The following is a 13,969-nucleotide window of genomic DNA, read 5'->3' on the forward strand; positions in this document are numbered from 1 at the left end:
ATATTTATAATTCTATGGATAAAATAATAGGTAGGTTCTCTCATATATATAATTTATATATATATTAGTTATGCGAGTTTTGAAAATTGTTGTAAATCAAATGTCATATTAACTTTATACATGAATAACTTACCTTAGATTCTAATCAACTACTAAATATGATATTACTTATATAAAATTTAATACATACAAAATTAACCTCCAAATTCAGCTACCAAACAACCCCTGAATACTGATTTTGGTTCACTACAATAGTGCTTAATTAGAGAATGATTAATCTCACAATTTGATTTTGGAAATGAGCTCTAAACGAAGTGGTAGATTGAGGACAATTGGACAAACTCAGAATCAATTGCAAAACTAATCACTGCTTTAGGAAGTCAAATATAATGGCTATTGGATTGTCTAAGATAGGAGCAATCATAGCCTATCTTTAAGATTTATTGTCATTTTGATCAAAACAAAAATTGATTAATTTTTATAAGTATTTTTGTAGAGTACTAGTTTGTATTTGGCAATTCAATTCAAAAGATTTTTTGGTTAATATTTTGGTTAATATTAGAGTACCAGTTTAGACCTAACCAATATTTCAAAAATGTTTTGGGTGAAAAAAAAATACTTTTCAAACTTTCAAAAAAATAGTCTCCACTACTATTCAAAATTACTTTTTTTTTTTTTTTTAGAAAGATGGCCAAACACCTCGTTCTCTAAAATAAATACTCCCTCTATTTCATAATAAATGAATTGTTGGATTTTGACACACAGATTAAGAAAAAAACATTAAAGATATAAATTTACACAACTTTTCATTTTTACCCAAAAAAAAAAATTAACCTTGTAATACCTTTTTCAAAAGTTAATTGGTTGTCAAATCATAAGGGTAAATTTGAAAAAAAAATCAATGATACACTTATTTTAAAACATTAATAAATACCCCAACAATTCACTTATTTCGAAACTAAGGAGTATCTTTTAAACATTTTTGCCTGCAAAAATTTGGCTCTTTGGAGGTTAGGTTTTATGTCCCCTTCTGGTAAGGAAGGGTCAAATATTAAATCATCCACAAACATTTAATTCGAAGTATTAGCTTCCTTAATTCATTTCACGACTTATCGCTCGTTCAGCACTTAATATACTAAAAGATTTAGGTTTTTAAAATTATAATTTAAGACCTCTTATTAGAAATAAAAGAATTCCTACGATTCCAATATCGCTCAATAACTAGTCTACACATTTTGATATTAAGATGTATAGTTATTCAGTAATATTGAGATGATCTGAATAACCTTGTCCCCTTAAAATTAGATGTCTTTTTTTTCTTTCACTCATGTATGGGCTGGGGCCCTGGTTGGGGGGTTGGTGGGGTGGGTGGGGGGGTGGGGGCTATGGAGGTCTATCAAAGACATAATTTGGAAAGTAAGATAGCATCCTATGTAACATCTTTTTCATCTTCTAAAGAGAGCTAGCCTTGACCACAACAGCACTTTTAAGATTTTCCTCTTTGTTTCTTTTTAATTCTGTGTGGATTTTTCTTTTCAGATAAATTCCATGGCTTTCCTAATATAGTACCTAACAATCATTTGGGTTATCGATCTGCGTTTTGGCAGAGAGGTAAGTAATCATTCATAATTAAAGATTTCGAATTCGAGTTATATTGAATATAGAGTCACATCAATTAGAAAGTATTATATTTTTACCTCCAATTTGGAATTTTCCAATGCGGTTGGAGAATTAGTCTGGTCCAAATATGACCGGCCGGCACCGAGTGGGAAAAAAATCATATGGGTTAGCAAAAAATTTAAAGGATTAAAATTGTTAAGTGATACTTAAACTATTCCGAATCTACTACAAGGAAAAAAAAGGGAACCAGTTTTGTTATTTTCTCTAGTTAATAAGATCACAAGTACTCGTTTTACTTTTTAAATTCCTTATGCAGTCAAATAAATTCACATAAATTTAAGAGACTATGCTTAATTTTTGTGGCCAAGAGCCAAGATTAAGGTGTAATTTTATAAATTTCATATGATAGTGATAGTCCATAAACCTATCGTACAATTATTTAGAGATGAAGAAGCAAGACCCACCTTCATAAAGTGGTTAAAAGGTTCTCTCTAATTTTGGGTGGGTGGGTGGGTGGTTTCATATTCTTCCAATTTGAACTTTTGAAAAATCTGCCATACCCAAATTGAGGAAAATTTGTTGAATCCCACATAGATGGGCTTTGGGAAATTTTGATCTCCCGGTTATGGGCAATACTCCTCTCGTGAGTTTATTTTGGGGATTGAGTTAAAACTCTAGTCCAACATTTATTTCTTTATTATGGTATCAGATTCAAGTCCAACCAAATTTATTGTTTCATCCAATATTGCCCCAACCCACTCCCCATCTCCCCATCATCTTATATTATATTGTCTGCTCTCTTGGGGAGAGGGTTACGTTGAGTCCCACATTGGTGGGCTTCCGGAAATTTTTAAGTTTCCTTCTATTATCATTAGACAATCCTTCCCTCATGATTAGTCTTGATGATTAAATTAGGTCCAATATTCATTTCTTTATTATGGTTAAGAGTTAGCCTAGCTCAATTCATTGTTTTATTTGAAGTTGGCCCCATATTATATTGCATATGCTCCAGATGTTCAGTTCTACGCATACAAAGAGATAGGTTAAGTCCCACATCAATGGGCTTTAGGAAATTTGATCTTCTCGTATTTTGGACAATTCTTCTCTCATAAACTAGCTAGTTTTTAGAATTAAATTAATCTCGGATCCATTTTCTTATGAAAAAACAATTATCAATCTATAACTCAAAAACAATTAGTATTATTTCAGTGGGAAATTAAAATCTTATTAAAATGAAATAAAAAATACAATGCATACATGCATGCACAGTACAAATAAATATATACTAATAGGACAATTTCTGCCTCAACAATGTCGAGAGTCCAAGCTAGTGCATACACCACAAAATCTTGATATGATCAGTTTAAATATCAGATATTTCTCACATCATAGTATGTTATAACTTGTAACTATGAAAAAAAGGTCAAAAATACTTTTATCATATATATAAAAAAACTTTGCTTATAAATATCTTCCTTTCACCTTTTGATCAAATAATATGTATTTTTTTAACTCCAAAGTACCTCTCAAACTCCTAAACCTAATGACCTTTTGCGATTTAAAATTGCCGTTTGACCTATTATAATTCAACACATGTAACTCTTAATTTAAAAATTAAATCCACCCTTTTCTTAAATTCAAACAGGCCTTCTCTGGTTTAGACCGTTAGTTTGAGGGGTATTCGTGAACCGACAAAAATGGTTAGAAAGATTCTTACACCAAAACAAAAAAGGAAAATAATTGTGAGTCATTTTTCTTAAGATGGGGATTATTTTACCCTATTGGAATCCCAAATCTATTTACAAATATATGTTCAATTGAAACGTGGTCTTGTGCTATAGCTAGTGCTTTGTCCTTTTCTCAATAATAATTCATACGTTGTGTCTGTGTCTGGAAAATGATAATAAAATAACTGTACAAAATTATATTCAATGTTGTTCAATCGTGTGGTCAATCCATCAACTAGTAATACTTTATGATCATAATAATAATAATTTGTGGTTACGTACGTTTGACCTGTTAAAATCAAAGTAGTAGAGTTTGAATGATGCATGATTTGCATGGAATGGAATGGATGCTTACGTAAATTAGCACTTTAGGCTTTTGTTATCTTCATGTTAATAATTATTCACAAAGTTGTTTGTCTTATTAAGCCACTATGGTTCCTTATCTGTTTCCCATGCACACGTTCGGAGATAATGCCTTCTTTATTTGAAAAACAAATTATGGTGGAATCATAATTTTTGTTATAAAAAAAAAAAATCGATTCGATATATAATAATATAAAATTGTTGCATAAGTTCAGTTAATTCAGCGTGACCCATATATATATAAAAGAATTTAAGCTTTTACGTAATGAAATTTTTCGGCAAAATATATAAGTACCAAATATCTCTTGAACAAGAATAGGTCCACCCTTTTTCTAAAATTCTTTTTGAAGTACAATAATTTTAGTATAATTTATATGTTTTAGAGATCTTTTTAGGGGATAAAACATTAACGTTTCTCATTGGCCCAATTACATTTTAACTTCAAACACAAATTCAGAATTCAGATATTCAAATTTCATTGTGAGCTCGAAATTCTTTATACTAATTTTAAAGTTATGGGTTAGATCTAATTTTGTTACGTTTTAGTTGGACCTTTACTTTTAAATATATATTCTTACGTCAAAAATATTGAATTTAAATGAATCCATTTTGATCTGATTTTCCTATTGCAAATGAAGTCAGATATCTATTCTTGGTTACCTATATATATTGAGACAACCCCTCTCATTAAGACAAGTTTATTTATCGTAAATTGGAAAATCTGGGTTTTTTTTCCTTTTATTCTCTTGATTTTTCAAAAAAAATTTATTTCTATTGAAGGGATATTAGCTATCTCTGCTAAGAAAATTTTATCTGCATTTGGGTTTATGAGGAGCTAAAAATTATTACCTTCTAAATGAGTTTTATATATAATGGGAAAGTAATTAATAATATGAGAAATTTTATTTTATTATTAAAGATGATTATGTAAAAGATTTTATTTTCCCAGTCCCATTTGTTAACTTATTATCCTATATAATAAGTCACAGTAAGCAGATGAAGCAGTGCTTCAACTGTTTCAACCGTGATTTTACTATATTATCCCAACGTATTAAAAAATAAAAAATATTTAATAAAAAATTTAAAATAGACATTTATGATATGACTACTTCAGCTGTTTTAGCAGTGATTTTACTATATCACTCATAATTAATTTTATAAGTCATTTAAGTATTAAAAAGTGAATAATATTTGATAAAATAAAAATAGACATAAAATAATAAATTATTTTGTGATGTTTTTATAATTCATTCAAGTATTAAAAAATTAATAATATTTAATAAAAAAGATAAATAGGCATAAAATGATAAATTATTTTTTGATGTTTTAAATTAACTTGACGTCTTATATGAGATCACTTAAAAAAAATTCACAAGTATTTACTATAATAATTTTACTATGTCACTTCTAATTAGTAAAATAGAAGAAAAATATTATAAATCACAATAATTAAGAACTTAGATTATTTTAAAAAAATATAATTGATTATCAATGCCACAGAAGTTTGAACAGCCTAAAATATTGTTATACAAATTTCATCAATCACTACTAAAAAAAGGGGAAAATCGAGCACAAATGGTCGGTTTTCCCCAAGTTCTTACCACAAAATCGACCAAAGTGTGTGGTCGGTAAAGTAGTGGTAGTTTTTTAAAAATCGATCACTTGTGGTCGATTTTTTTAAAAATATATATATATTTTTAAAATTTATTATTATTTTATTAAAATTAGAAAAAATGATTTTAAAAAATAAATAAAAAGAAACTTACCACAAGTGGTCGATTTTTCTATTAAATTAATTAATTAATTTATTAGAAAATCGATCACTTGTGGTCGGTTTTCTGCAAAAAAAAAAAAATTGAAAAACCGACCACTTGTGGTCAGTTTTTCTGGGAATTTTTTTAAAAAAATAAAAATCAACAAATGGTCCAACATGCAATACAACAACAACAACAAAAAAAAAATCAAATGTAAATACTTTAAAAAGTGTACAACACATACAAAATATCCAACAAAAGTGAAAGTGTAAAAACTACAACAATAGTTTCAAAAGTATACAAACTACGACAAAATGTCTAAATTCAAAGTACAACACATACAAAAGTCAAAAAAATTAAAAGTCATCTTCATCGAATTCGTCCTCGTCTTCCATATCCTCATCTGTGTTGATATCATCCAGGGGGCGTAGACCTTTTGCAGCCCGAACTGCATCACCAGGACACGGAGGAATAATCCCTACAGTCTGAATGAAAGAGCTGAACTGCTCCTGCAGCATCCCGATTTATAATGATGTTTCCTCCTCCTTCTTCTGCGCCCTCTCTCTCTGTTCAACAACCTCTTCAGTGAGTTTAGAAATCGTATTTTCTAATCTTTCAATGGTTTCTCTATCAACTGAAGAGCTAGAGTATGCAGGGTCGGACGAACATCTAATATTCTCGCCAAAATTATTTTGGTGGTATCCTTAGTAATGACCTCTAACTGCAGTACCCACAGTTTTTTCCTATACTCCTCTACATGTTGGGGTAGTGGGTCACCCTGACTTTCAGGACTAACGAGCTGCATATATTTGTCTCATATTCAAAGTAAAGTTAAAATTAAAAGTCAAAAAATATTAAAGTACTTATAATTGAATAATATCAACTTTGAGAAAAAGATTCATAAATTCAATATTTATTTCTTACATGGGAAGCTTTTGCACGAGGTTCAACCCAGAAACCTTCATCAGTCAGGTTCTTTTTCATTTTCAGATGAGTCTCCCCGAATCGCTTATCGTGTGGTATGCTCCTACCCTTTTCTTTTTCCTGCATATGAAAAAATTATCAATGTTTAAATAGTAAAAAATTTAATTAGAAACAAACAATTAAAACTGTAAAAGTTACATACCTTTTTTTTCTGCACAGTAATAATACTTTTGGCATCCGCAGTATGTAGGGAGTCACCCTTGGATGATGCCCGGGCTTTCTTTCCCTTTTTCCTTAGCAATTGGTATTCTTCACTATTCCAATGGCGAATATACCGTTGCCATAAAGATTCACTAATCCAGTCAGGTCGTACCAAGTTGGTTCGGACATAATCCAACAGACTGTTAAATCTGAATCTACATCTTCTGAAAAAATTTCTCTTTATAAGATATGCATTCGCATCATCCCACCAGTAAAATTTCTGCAACAAAAATAAAAATATAATATTTAATCTTTTGTTCTAACAAAGTGTTAAGTAGTCGATAAGTTAAATTCTTACATTAAATTCTTGAAACATTCTTTTCCTGTCAATTTCTGGAACCTTTTGCCAACTGGTCCAGTAGCCGTTGAAGTTCCGACAAATGTATTTTCTCTCAACTTGTCCAACTCCAACATCCGGCCTAAACCTACAACACAAGATCAAACAGTAATTTCATAGAACATAATAATATAGTAATGAAAAAATGAATAATGTTATTATAAGATATCTTACCCTCTCGCATATGGAACAAGATAACGCCTTCCAGAATCATCTATGTCTTCTTACTGCGGATCAAGTAATGGTGGATGCACTGGCGTGGGCGGATCTGAAGCACCCGATGGAGTGCCTCCAAGCTGAAGATTCGACAATCCAATAAATCTAGCAGAATCACTGTTCGAAACTGCTTGACTGCTACAGAAAGGTATTGATGATGTTAGATGTCTGGATGTGCCAGCGGCCATCCGATAGTACTGTGATGGATGTGACACGGTGATGGGAGAAAATTAGGTTGGTGTAGACTCATGAAGTGGCCCTACATGCGTAGGAGTAAGAACCGAATACTGAGATGACCTAGAATATGAGGGTCGTGCTTCGCATCAGCAAACCGACCCTCAGATATATGAATACCTGTCGGTCTTCTATAAGGTGGAAGTTGTCTTTTCTTTTTTGATTTTGTAACATCAACTTTTTCCTTACCACCTCTCCCTGACATCTAGATTATTAAAGTTAACAAGTAGTTAGTTCCTACAAAATGAATATATAAGAAAACATTCTTAGTAACTAATTTCAAGTTACTAATTTACATTTCAAATCGCTCCAACAACACGAGATAGACAAGAATATTTTTATTACTATATAAATTATGGAAAGGTAAAAATAACAATCTTAAATAGTAAATTACATATCAATCTTAAACAAGAAACATAAAGGTAAATATATAGTACAAAGCATAAAGACATCAATACATAATAAATACACCTACACAACTAATCCTCCTCTTCTGAAGACTCTCCACTAAGCAATTCACCCTCTTTGAAAGTTTCCTCACCTCCTACCCACTCAGCCTCTTCTTCCGCAATATTAAATTCTTTAAATATATTTTTTAGGTGATTCAAACTATCCACTAAGTCAACGTCCACTAGCTGGTGATCAATCTGTGTTTCATTTTAATATGCAGTCTCCAGTACATTCTCAACTTCCACCCATCCTATAGGCTTTGTTTTGATTACAGCCCACCAATCAGACTTATCGTTGCGCAATAGATAAGGAGCAAATTATACTTGTTTAGCATTTTGCGCTAGAACAAATGGATCGTAAACAGGATACGACCTATTGTGCTTCACTTCAATGATGGTATGCTCCTTATGTACTCTTGTTCCTCTTGTGCTTGGATCAAACTACTTACATCGAAAGAGGATAATTTTTTTATTGGAAAACAAGCATACTCCAGTTCTAAGATCTCGTGTATGATGTCAAAGTAATCAACATCATCATCACCCTTAACCCAAACACCACTATTGTTTGTTTTCCTTATTCTGAAGTGTTGTTCGGTGGGAAATTTAAACTCATTTACTGTGTAATGGGATATTGCATGGCTTCAAATGGACCTAAATAAATATCTCCCAAGAGTTTATTATATGCGGCTGCATTTGGTGACTGGTGTACTTAAAAAGATTATACATATATATATATTATATATATGTTAGTTGAGGAATGTATAAATGTTTAAAATTTGTAGAAATATTAATACACTTATGAACCTCATATATAAATCATGTTGTAAATGATGAATACACTTGATTTTCGTGGAATTGAGTCTTAAATGAACTGAAGATCCAGCATGCGAAACACATTTAGTTTCTTTAAGGGAATGAGTAAACAAATAAGATATGTTAAAATTTTAATCTCTTTACTTCAGAAAGGGCTCAACTTCCGAACAATTCAGCAAGACATACAAAGTTACTGATTTACGCTCCATAGGAGTGAACCGGTGAAGTATGATCATTTTAGCCTTACAACCAAATTGATTGAAAATTGATATCAATTGCAAATGAGGCTCATTCACATCCCCGATGATGATTCGATCGGTTTCTTGAACAAGCAACTTTATCACGAAAGTAGTATGAATAAAATTGAGACGTTTTTCTTGTAAGATATGCCTCAACTATAGAACCTTCCACCCTATGTTTGTTTTTGGGACCTCTTTTTAATTTTTCCAATTGTCCTGCACAATCTTAAGATTAGATGTTTACTATATTTAAAAAAGATATGTATGAATTTAAATATATTGCAATTGCTTACCGTTCAAATGGATACATCCACCTAGTTTAAACTGGACCGCCTAGCCGAGTTTCGTGCACAAGGTGAATGGGAAGATGTTCAATCACATTGAAGAACGCTGGTGGAAAAATCTTCTCCGGCTTGTTGGTGATAACAACAATATTACTTTCCATTCGCACCAGATTTTCTTCTTTTAATATGGTGGCACATAAGTTTTTAAAGAACGAACAGATCTCTGCTATTGGTTTTCATATGTTTTCAGGTAAACCAATAAAAGCAATTGAAAATAATTGTTCCATGAAAATATGATAATCATGGCTTTTCATTCCATGCAAGATTCCTTGTGTCATATCAACTCTTTATCCCAAATTTGAGGTATATCCATCGGGCATCTTCAAACTTTGGACCCACTCACATATTTGACGTTTTTGGTCCAACCTAAATATAAAACTAGCCTTGGGCTTAAGAACATTGCCATTGGGCCCCTCCTGTAAGCGTAATTCTCTGCGTTTGCAATATTCTGGTAAGTCAAGTCTGGCCATAAGATTATCTTTTGTTTTATCGGTGACATCTATAACTGTGTTGAACAAGTTGTCAAAATAGTTCTTCTCAGTATGCATGACATCAACATTATTTCTAAGTAAATTATTTGACCAATATTCTAACTCCCAAAATATACTCTGCTTAGTCCAGTTAAGCGAAACTCCATATCCATCAAGCCTGTACAATGGTTCTTCACTGGCTTTAGGAAAATCCTGAACTATCTCCCAGATGTCATGACCAGACAGCCTTAGAGGTGGACCATCATATTCCCTTCTATTCCTTTTGAATGCATTCTTGAGTCTCCTAAATTCATGATCAGGTGGCAAGAAACAACAATGACTATTTTTCTGCCATGTCTCAATGTGAAAGATTTCATTTTTCCATGCAGTATGGACAAGCCTGCTTTCCAGCTGTCATCCACCCAGACAACATTCTATAAGGAGAAAAATCATTAACAGTCCACATTAGATATGCACGCAGATTGAAATTCTGTTTAAATGAGATGTCCCAAGTTTCAACCCCCTCATCCCATAAAATTTAAACTTCATCGATCAAAGGTTGCAAGTAGATATTTATTCCATTTTTTGGATTACGCGAGTCAGAAACAACACAATTTAGAAATATATAGGGACTAGTCATCAACATTTCAGGAGGAAGATTATAAGGGGTGCTAAATACAGGCCAACATAAATATAACGCAGCACCAACTGAAAAAAGAGAGAACCCATCCGCACATAATCCCAAACGAATATTTCATGGCTCAGCTACAAAATCTGGATAAGTTGCATCAAAATGCTTTCAAGCCTCTCCATCAGATGGATAACACATAACACCAGTGGGCCTTCTATTTTCACTGTGCCATCTCATATGAGGAGCTGAGCTGTTTGAAGCATACAACCCCTTCAACCTTGGTATTAGAGGTAAATAATGCATCGCCTTAATAATAATTTAATTTCCACTAGAACCATGCTTATATCGAGGGTGCTGACAAAACTTACAGGACTCTAGTTTAGCATCTTCCTTAAAGTATAAAATGTAGCCATTTTCACAATAATCAATTCTAATTGAGGAGATACCTAACTTTGACACCAATCTTTTTGCCTTATAGAAAGAATCAAGAACCTCCAAGCCGGGGTCAACTAACTCTTTAATAAGGTTTATCATTGAGTCTATTCCTCCTTCAAAAATATTCCAGCCAGATTTAATACTTAATAATCTAACAGTAACAAACAAACGAGAGTGTGAACAACCATCAAACAAAGGATGACTAGCAGCATGCAATTATTCATAGAATTTGCCCGCTTCTGTAGTAGAAACATTTTCGACATTTTCCATAAAGTCGCTCCCGTGTTGCATCCCAAAAGCATCGTGCACCATTTCTGTCATCCTAGTATCTTGATATTCATTATGCCCTGTAGACCTACTACTTTCTCCAACAACAAAGTTATTTTGCGCAACATCACCATGAATACCATGCAGTCTTAAAAGGTCATCGTGAAACCCCCTTCTATAAAGATGCTCCTTTATATCTTCTTCATTTACAAGATTTATACCATCACATCTAACAGAAGGACAACGAATAGCCCGAAAATGTGTTCAAACATCAAGTGTCTTAGCATGTTTATGAAATCTTTTGACACCTTCAACAAATTCCTTCCTAATACCCATTCTATTATTATTGTTCCGTTGATATATCCAGCTATAATCAGGTTTCATCTACGCAATCAATCAGATTCAACTAGTTAGATCAAGTTACAAAAATTCAATTATCACCACGAAGTTACAAAAATTCAATTATCACCACACATAACCACATTAAAAAAACACATTTAAAGTCCCCACACTTAATCGTTTTCAACCTACCAAGTCACCAAATATAACCACATTCAACCTACCAAGTCACCTTTAAATCCCCACACTTAATCATTTTCAACCTACCAAGTCACCTTTAAAGTCCCTAAACTTAACCATTTTCAAGTAACTAAGTTACCAACCAAACCACATTCAAAATACAAAATTCCCTTTAAAGTCCCTACACTTAACCATTTCAAGTAACTAAGTCAACAACCAAACCACATTCAAAACAAGCAACAACAAGACCAACAAGATGTCAACAACAATGCTAGTTAATCGAACAAGGTCACACACGGCTTCACTAGACTTTAATATGAACAATAACAAGAGGATAACAATAATGCTAGTGAATCGAACAAGGCCACACACGACTTCATTAGACTTCAATATGAACAATAATAAGAAGATAACAACAATAGTGAATCGAGAGAAATTAACTTACCTTTTTTTGGCTTTAATTAAAGTGAAAGAGATAAGCGGACACCGAATCTAGATTCAGATGTGCTGGTAGCGCAAAGATACTAAATTAGGAGCAGAAGAATAATTTTCAACCTGTCATTCAAAACAAAAACACTGAATAAACAGTATCCAAGTAGACGAATAATTTTCAGCCGATAACACCTTCAATCCAACTAAACCCATGTAAACAACAACAAGCAAAATCACAAAAGAAAATCAAGAATCTGAAAAATCACAACTAAAGATTTCAACTTTAATAGATTTCTACAATGAAAAAATCACAGCTAAAGTTTCTAACTTTGAGAAATTTCAACCAATAATAACTTCAACACCACAAAACTCATGTCAAAAGCTACAAGCTAAACCATAAAACTAAATCACGTCAAAGACCATCTTTGAGGGATTAAGCAAAACCCATATAAAAAACAACAAGCTAAACCATAAAATCCATCTAAGAATCTTACAAAATCACAATTAAAGATTTCAACTTTGAGGATTTATACAATTAATAACTTCAATCAAGAAAAACTCATATCTAAAACAAGTAGCTAAACAAGCAAAACTAGTTCAAACGAGCCACAAATGAGCTACAAAATTCCGCAAATAACTAAATAAAATTTGAGCTACAAACAAGCTTAAAAAAACTAGTTCAAACTAACATAATCTTGAACATTATAAATTTCGCAATTATATAAACTAGTACGCTTATAAATCAATCTCAATAAGCACAAATTTCGCAAAATAAAATAAAATTCAAGCTACAAGTGAGAAAAAAACTTCAAAAGAACTCATACCTGAGCTGTCATCGCCGGAGTATCGCTGGAGAAGTCGCCGATTTGTTTGTTAAGGATTGGAAAATGATTTGCAAAATTATTTTGGATGTGTTTAGGTTAGTTCTGTGTGTGTGCCTCGATTTTGATGTGTGTGTTTGTGTGTTTTAGGTTGATTTTAGTGTGTGTAGGTCGGGTCGGGTCGGGTGGGGTTGGGTAGGAGTTATTTTTGAAATATTTTTTTATATTATTTTCTGAATATTATAATGAAAACCAATCATATGTGGTCAGTTTTAAAAAAAATTTCAGAAAACCGACCACATGTGATCGGTTTTCAACAAAATAAAAAAAATATTTTAATTAGTACAATTAATAAATTAAAATTAATTTTAAATAAATTAATTTTTTAATAAATTCTACAATATTTATAACAATAACACGAGTAGTATATTTCCTCAATCGTATAATAATATCAATGAATTTTACAAATTACGATAAATTTTTGGTTATATATATATATATACCTCGTAATACTATTCTTACGTTATTATAATTTCAACAACATACACGTGTCTACATTGACCCAAAATAGTATATCTACTTTCTCAATAATATGATATATATCAACGTATCATTCAAACTATTTTGATATATACATTCAGTTATCTAGCTTTCGATTACTACATATGTCACTACACGAGATATAGGTATATATACATATATTCAATTCAATTGTCTATCAGCTTTCATATATGTACTATAAACATCACATACATGATTTTACTACCCCATATAATAATATATAACGTATTTCACAAATACTCAAATGATATTATAGATTAATATTACATTATCTTATGTCATTAATATACCTTCACTGTATAATATGTATATATATATATACACACACACACATACATGCACACACATATACACACTATCGACTATATCAAGTTCTAAATACATACTATATGTATCACAACCATACACAAGTATATTATTCAATAATATAATGTGTTGTGTTTCTTATATATACTCAGATGAGTGATCGATTAATTATATTTGATTAGCTTAATATACTAGGTTTTGACTACATCGTTCATCAATCAATCACTACATGATATATATATATAT

This window comes from Capsicum annuum, chromosome 9, assembly GCF_002878395.1.
Source record: "Capsicum annuum cultivar UCD-10X-F1 chromosome 9, UCD10Xv1.1, whole genome shotgun sequence".
NCBI classification, from domain to species: domain Eukaryota; kingdom Viridiplantae; phylum Streptophyta; class Magnoliopsida; order Solanales; family Solanaceae; genus Capsicum; species Capsicum annuum.